This window comes from Neophocaena asiaeorientalis, unplaced genomic scaffold, assembly GCF_003031525.2.
Source record: "Neophocaena asiaeorientalis asiaeorientalis breed wild unplaced genomic scaffold, Neophocaena_asiaeorientalis_V1.1 scaffold389, whole genome shotgun sequence".
NCBI lineage: Eukaryota > Metazoa > Chordata > Mammalia > Artiodactyla > Phocoenidae > Neophocaena > Neophocaena asiaeorientalis.
The window spans coordinates 413,117-421,391 of record NW_020172821.1 but is presented as its reverse complement, the minus strand read 5'-3'; the positions used below and the strand labels follow the sequence as shown (position 1 = coordinate 421,391).

The window sequence follows — 8,275 nt, the reverse complement described above, 5'->3', positions numbered from 1 at the left end:
TTTGAGAACTTGACCCGACTAGTCCAGTAGTAGGGAAAGGTGGGGATTGCCCCGGCATTCCTGCAGGAGAGGTCCCCAGGCACAGGAAAGCAGGTGAGGGGTGGATGTCTGGATTAGGGGAGCCACTCGGTGAGATCGCAGAGGTTGGAGCTAAGCTAAAAAACAAACTTGGCCCTCTGAACAATTCTCTGGGGAGGGAGCGAGGAGTACACCTTGCCTTCTTATTCCAGGACTCTTTGGGAATCCCATAGACAGTCTTCCGAGGTTCACCATCTTCTAGCCCACGGCTCCTCTCGGGGGTAGACCCAGGAGCAATTAAACTCTGCCAATGCAGCCTACTCCCCGCTCTCTGCCTAAGAAGCAGGGTCCGCAGATTTAACCCTTTCCCTCCAGACTCGCGCGCTCCCTCCCCCGCACCGTGTGGGCGGCTTGGCGACTGGGCATGCTCAGTCGCAGCCCGCGGTGTGCTTCCAGGGAAACCTCCGCACTCCCTACCCGGGCTGCTCTCTGTTGCCTCCTTGCCGCCGGCCTCCTGGGGTCCATCCCAGCTTGCTCTGCTCCTAGCGACCCAGATTCCTGCCCCGCCTCCGCCCCTCCCGCGCCCGCAGCCGGTGCTGCAGCCGCGGCCACCCTGGTCTAGGCTCTGCGCCGGGGACCGACCTCGTCGATCGCCGCGGTGGAGCTTGCAGCTGGAACCCTTGGGGAACGCGGAGATGGAGACCCGACTGCCGCACGCCAGGACCTGCTGAGCTTCTGCCGCCGCTAAATTCATGTGAGTAGCTGCGTCCAGGGGCGACCCTACAGGAGCGGAGGGGAGAGGGGCGAATGCCCTTGAACAGGAGAGAGGTGGCGGCGAGGACTTTTGGCACCGTGAGAGCTGCGCTGTGTATGGGGCGCAGCAGAAATGCCAAGACTATGGGCAGAGGGGGCAGGAATGAACGTGCATACTACTTCGGTTCAGAGGCTTCGTGGTCACTCAAGACCGTCATCTGTTCTCCCATCTTGACCCCCCAAAATGAACACCGGGGGATACAGGTCTGCGCGAGAGCTGCATCTTGGCCCGGGCGCGGGTCACGTAGTAACGGAACGCCGAGGGCTCTGGAGGAGGCATGCCTGGCAGAGGCCGAAATGGGAGGTGGGGACGAAGGTAGGCCTGGCCCGGGCGAGTGGCCTGTCCAGGTCCTGAGGTCCTCTGCCCCATGGTCTTAGGCCTCTGGGGCAGTGTAGGACTTCGGATTGGCGGACCGCAGAGCTGGGGGGTAATCAGCGCTGCGAACCCGGAGGAACTGTCTGAGGGGCTGGCGCGCGGTGCCTCCTCCTACTGCCAGGTTCCCCTCACTTATTGGGGCACCTTCTTTCCTAGGCAGGTAGAATTGAACAGGCGAGTGGGGTGCCACGGCTGACAGAGCTATTAAAAGCAAAACAGTGAAGTGTGGTGGTGAGGCGTGCTGTTGTGAGTGCCTTTTTTCCCCCAAGTGTGAGTACAGAGTGCCCCTATTCACCGTGTTTCTACTCCACCTCTAAGTAGCGAGTCCGGTAACACACCTTATGAATATTTCAGGAACGACCTCGCAGGCTCGGTTGCTTCAGATCAAGTTTAATGAATATGTTTGTCAGCTTTTCTGCTCTGCACACAGGCAGGTGGAAGCCCCGTGCCTCAGCTTTCCAAATCTCATCCCTTCCCTGTACCAAATAGGAAAAAGATGCTAATAACCCCCAGTGAGCTTTAGATGGGTACCATAAATTGAGTCTGTCCTTTGGAGAGACCAGTCTTGGGCAGATATCCAGGCATTGTTCTGCATCTCTGCAGTGTGCGTGTTGTGCCTGGAGCTTGACAAACCGGAGCTGCCAATATGGTGGAAAGCAGGTAATGGGCTTATGTTGGAATAAACGTCTTAATTCATTATCATCTTACAACACCAGGTAGTTACACAGACTTAGTCATTCTCTCCCTTAAAGTTGAATATGAGATCTAGTTGAAATTTTGAAGAAGGCAAAAGTTGTATCCCTCTACACTGGGAGGCATCTATCTTTCCTAAATTCTTTCATGGAAATAAGAAATGAACATCTTTTCTGTAATCACTGTCAAGAACACATTAATGTAACGAACTTTCAGGATTGGAACAAGCTGTAGGGCATCTTTCCTTACACTTTAGGGTATAACTTCCATTGCACCATCACCATTAATCAGTAAACCGACACACAAAACAGTTAATATTCTAAAATGGTGCTCCTTTGCAGAAGAAACCTGCTTTTTCCTCCCTTAATGAGACAAGGTATGTCTCTAAATGACCTGTGAGGAATTCCTCTGTTGACTAAGATTTCAAGCCTCCAAGATTTACATGATGCTGAAAGAGGCAACTCTCTTCTCTTGCCAGCCCATACACAGTGAAGCTGAAGCAATTCAGTTTACAGATGTTCCACATTTAGAGAAGGCTCTTCCAAAAAAGACCCACTGCAGTTACACCACAGGCTCCACTTCCACCTGCCAGGCTGCTTCTCCCTAGCCTGTTAGTGAGGACAGTATGTCTCACTGTGCTTGATTAATGAAGAAAAGGAATCCCAAAATGAAAGACATTTATTTCCCATATTGTGTTTTCAAAATTAAATTTTCAAAAAATTTTAATTATTAATACAAAGACTTAATTCAGGCATAGTAATGACTATGAATATCAGCTTTCCATGACATTTGGGGCAACATTACAGTATTCTTTGTGCTGAAATTATTGATAGATGGTATTAGAAGGGAATTCTATGAAATTAACAAGATAAGTAAAAATTTTATATAATAAACAGCATTTCCTAAAGTATGTTACTGAGATGCTCAGAAAGTAACCCAGCTGCATTAACAGACATAAAATATGGCCAATTGAGAAGTGTGCAGAGCTTAGATACAAACATCCAGGTGCTCTAAAGAAGCATTCCTTGAGTCCTCTGAGAATTTTTAAAGAGTCACTGGTAGAGCTGCCAGATTCAGCAAATAAAAATACAGGCTGTTCATCAGTTAAATTCAAATTTCAGATAAGCAATGAATAATTGTTTTTAGTATAAGTATATCCCATGCACTGTTTGGGATATACTTACACCCAAAATTTTTAAATTTGTTGTTCATCTGAAATTCACTTTTGACTGAGCAGCCTGTATTTTATTTGGCAACTCTATAGTCACTGGAAATTTCTCATTCCTCTTTCTGGGATCACTATGGTTTGAAAAAATAAAGTGGAGCAGAGATCATATGCTGTTCTGCAGGCAATCTGGGACAAGCCCAGTTCTGGTTCTAGCTATTGAAAATAACTCATGCTTAAAAGTTAGTAGTTTCGGGGCTTCCCTGGTGGCGCAGTGGTTGAGACTCCGCCTGCCGATGCAGGGGACGCGGGTTCGTGCCCCGGTCCGGGAAGATCCCACATGCCGTGGAGCGGCTGGGCCCGTGAGCCATGGCCGCTGAGCCTGCGCGTCCGGAGCCTGTGCTCCGCAACGGGAGAGGCCACAACAGTGAGAGGCCCGTGTACAGCAAAAAAAAAAAAAAAAAAAAAAAAAAGAAGATGTTTTTGGCCCGTGTAAAAAAAAAAAAAAAAAAAAAAAAAAAAAAGTTAGTAGTTTCAGTTCAACACAGCTCAGCTTGCTAGATTTAGTGAGAAGTGCCAAAACATACAAAGATGAGTAGGGGAAGTGGGGTGGGGGAAGGGATCTACATCATAAGATACAAGACTTGCAGGGTCCACCCTAGGAGCCTGGGAAGGACACTGAATTCTTCTGAGCAGCTCCAGTCAGGGAGTAAGATGACTGGCAGTTTTGACAGGTCTGGCTTTGAATGAGAGTAGGATCTTATCCTGGGAGGCAAGGAAGATAGAAACCCATGGCTTTATACCTAATGGAGTGGAGCTGGAAGTTGATGGCCTCAGAGGACAGAGAAGCCTGCTGAAGATGAGGGAAGTGAGAAGGGGATTCTAAAGGACGTTACATAGTTGCTGATGGGAATGGAAGAGGGAGGTGAAAAGGGACAAGTGCAAGGATTGGTAACTGGTACTTGGGTGAATGCATCTCATTGCATTAAAAAAAAACAGTTGGTCTGCCCTTTGACTAATACCCAAAGGGCTCCTTCACTATTCTGCTACCATCCTGGTTTCCTCAGGTAAAAAAGCATCATCAAACAAATAGTTTTATTACTTTTATATAAAAGATGGTATTTAAATGTAATATTTGAGATGCTGATCAATATTCTGTTGCTTTGGCACAGATTCCTGAAATAAGATAAGCAGATGTTTTGGTTTTAGCAAATCTGTTGCTTCAAATAGGAAAAGATACTAAATTGCAATCATTTTCTGATTTAGTCCAGCTGTCTTTAAGGAAGCAGATTCTGATAATGGAAAGAATATAGATTTTACAGAAATAGCACTATGTGAAAATGACCATATGCTTGTAGTACCAGAGAGTACCTACTGAGAAGGTTCCAAATGCAATTAATTCCAAAAAATAGCACACCACTTACATTTGTGTCTCTGAAGACCCAGTGGGTACTTTCACTATTGATCATTATAGGAATTTTCCAGGGAAGTGGAAGATCAAACCACTACAGAAAATCTTCATTTTCTGAAGATTCCAGTTTGCCAACTCAAGCAAATGATGATAGAGTGCCATTCTAGATTGCACTTCTGTCAACAAATCTAGTTATCTCTAGGGACCATCTTCAGAAGAGCCTCATATGTTTATCATATGTATGGTTAAATTTCTACTTCATATTTTACAATAAGTTTTTAAAATCATAAAAATTACTCTCTGCTAAAATGTATAGTGAAGCAGTTAATTTGGGACTTTCTTATCAAATGATTATTCCTTAAAATAGAACAGAAAACACTTCTATTTCAGGTTTTTGTATTGTTCCTTTTTGTAGTGTCTGCCAAACATGTCCTGCCTTATAATTCTGATAGTACATGAGAAAAAGAGTGATCAAGGATATACTGAAGTTGCTAAAATCTCAAGGCAATTAGACTATAGTTTCTATTTTCAGCGAAGTTTCATATGGATATGACTTATTGAAGAAAGCCTTACTTCAGTGATCTCTAATGACAACTTATGCGGGCTGTCACCCAGAGAGAGCTTTAACTGAAATTGTGTGCTCAGTTCACATTCTAAGTCTTCAGTAAATACTTTGAATTTAAAGAATCTGAAGACAGCATGTTCTTGCATCCCAGGAGCTTTTAACCCTCCAACTCACTTATGCTGACCACAAGCAAGTCTTATTTTACATCAGTTTCTGTGCTATAAAATGGAAGATATGCACATTTAAAAAGAGAATATTGTGTCAACTCCAATCATCTATGTCTATAAAATAAACATTGTGTTCTAAAGGATAAATAACTCCATTCTCAATGTAATTAGACAATTTCTATACTGTCTATGTACTCTCTATAATGTTTCAGATGCCATCAAAATAACTCACAATCTGCTGTGTTTGCTTTTTTGCTTTTTTGTTACAAAGCAAGATGATTGTGGTAAATGCTTAAGGAGAGCTCATTAAACCTCTTTAAAAAATTAGTTTCAAACAAGCTAATGACTGAAGATTCAAAGGTCTTTACATAGCTTTTAAACATAGTTTCCATTTTAATTATTGGGATTGGGACTTCATTAATTAGAATGCATGGTATAAGAGCTTATTTCAGCTGCTATAACTCTCAGTCCTATCCCTTGTATAAGTAGATTGCCATATGTTTTGAAGCTTTCATTCATGATGAAACTAATAATTTATTTATCCCACAGCTGCTTTTTGGTTTAGCAAATATCATCAATGATATCATAATCTCTGTTCCCTAATTGTTTTTTACATTACCATTTGGCATTATAAATATTTTAAGTATGAATCAGTCTCTGGAATGAATTTACTATACAAGTACATTTCTTCCTTTTCCTTCAGAAGAAGAATCAGAATGCTCTACCCTTCAGTATTTGGAAGCCAGATTTTCTGAAGAGTCTATATTCCAGTAGAACACTTACATTTTAATTTCAGATTTTCTTTGGTCTTAGAATCCATTTAAGTTAGCAAAAATCTTAAAACAGTTATTTTTAATTGAGAAGTTTTATCATACATTCTTTAAAATGGTAAACATTCATCAAAGCTGTTTCAATTAAAATATATATTATGCACATCATTAGTCAAAACAATTATAAATATATATTCACCTAACATAGGACCACCTAAATATATGTATAATGTGTATGTAGCCCAATATGTGAACCAGTACATGAAAATCAAGACACAAAATAAAAAATTTGGGTTATAGTTTTTGCTTCACTAAAGAGTTCTGTGTTGTATCAAATATTTCTTCTATTATTCCTTTAAATTATAGATAACCTACAATATTTAAAATAGAGCCAGACTCATCAAATTTTTACATCTACTCTATCCTTCTGGGACACATCTATCAATTAGACAAGTAATCTTTGTAGGTGAGATGCAGAAATGAGGTCTGGGATATGATCTAATAGCTGGATTCATCAGCTGTAACCAAAGAAAATTTACAGGTGTGAAAGCCACATAGGAGGTGGTTTCTGTTGGCCTCCTTCAGAGCTCTTCCCTTGACCCTGACATTTCTACAATTTTATCAGTGACTCAGATATACTTAGACCATACATATAACTGGTTTGTTGATAATGCAAAGCTCTAAGAACTAGTGAATGTGAATGACAATCAGGATTAAACTTAATATCCCTTAGCCCAGGCTGAAACTAAGATTATATTCAGAAAGAATAAATGTTGGCTTCATTTAGTTTCTAAAATTAGTTGCCTAAGGATAGGGAGTGGAAGTCCTACTTTAACAACAGTTTGAGTTGCAAAAATTAGTTTTAGTTCACTTGAGTATTAACCAACAGTACAGAAGAAATTAATGCTTTCTTTGGTTGGATTCATGTGAAAAGATCAGAAACAGACACTATAACGCACTGTACTGAAAATGATGCATTTTGGGCCACCTGTCAGGGATGTAATAAGGGGGACTGGCTCATGTGAGCCTGAGTAGGATATTGGCTCACATGACCTTAAAAGCACCTCCTAAATCAGATTATGCAGTTTAAATTGAGTTCCCAGGCACTTATACATGAATCTGCCAACGTCTAATTCAGCTTAGTAACATTTATGTAGCATATAACTATTGTACATCCTTTTCTTGATTAATAATGAATATCCTTATTCTTTTCTACTTAAAGATTATTCCATAGATAATTAATCAATCATCACTTAAAATAAATGCATCTACTTTGTGACCACCACTGGGTTTACTTAGCTAAGACCATACTTGAAATTCTTAGATGAAATGATATGTACTTTGAATAGTCACGAAGTAGGCACGTTTCCAGGTTCTAAAATAAAATTGCACAAATTAGACAAAGATGAAAGGCAAATGTATTCACTCAGTGTATTCTGTGTGTACTCTAATAGTCTGCACTGTGTTTTGGCTTTCAAAGGTGTTTGTTTATAGTGTAGAGTGGACACCCATCATTCCTTTTGAACACTGCTGTCTGAACCCCTTTCCCATGTTGGGGGGGTGCTCTCCCACATTATGAGACAGAGGCCACTTCTCACTATAGGAGATAAAAGTGCCAGGTGCTTCCTCTCCCAGACATCCTTGCATCATAGACATGGACCCAGACGCTGCCCCAGTGGCAGATGTTTCAGTTGGCAACACCCTTGACCAGTGCTGGGGTGGGGTTGGTGGAGCCAGCTACTGAGTCTAGACCTGGTAGTGGCAGCAGAGGTGTCTTTACTGGACTGGCTTTGTGTCATCATTTTAAGCATTATTTTTGACTACGTAACCTCTAAACCCAGTTCTCTAGCCCTCCTGGAGATTCTGTGGAATTACCTTCAGAACAAATTCCTTTCTGCTTAAACAGGCAGAGCTAGTTTCTGTTCCTTGTAATAATAATCCCTGCTGGTACAGGGTGCAAGTCCATGCTTACATTGGCATATTAGTCAGTCACTGGGACCTACTGAGTACAAAGCACTCTGAAAGGTGCAAAAGGAAATACTTATTCATTCTCTGAGTATTTCTGAAACAAGGAAACTTGCTTGGCATTTGATAGAAGGAGAGGCAAACAAAATTGGTATTTTCAAATTCGTGCTATGAGGACAAGTAGGAGAAGGTAGGGATACCACTGTCAAACTACAATGGAGGCAGATATTATGTGGATCTACTGATTGTCAAGATTCATTTAGTGTGGGGATGAAGGGTTGGGATAAGAAGGGATGCTTTTGGGGGAAAAAATTGTGTTTCATCAATTCCAA

At 41.8% G+C, this 8,275-nt stretch overlaps 1 protein-coding gene across 1 annotated transcript in view; it reads left to right on the top strand.

Moving 5' to 3' along the window:
- Positions 1 to 710: 710 nt before the first annotated feature.
- The window catches only part of ELMOD1 (ELMO domain containing 1), a 108,958-nt gene continuing 101,393 nt past the window's right edge, over positions 711 to 8,275 (top strand). The window contains exon 1 of the mRNA XM_024741871.1: positions 711 to 772. The gene's annotated coding sequence lies outside the window, so the exon portion shown is untranslated. The remainder of the gene's footprint in view (positions 773 to 8,275) is intronic.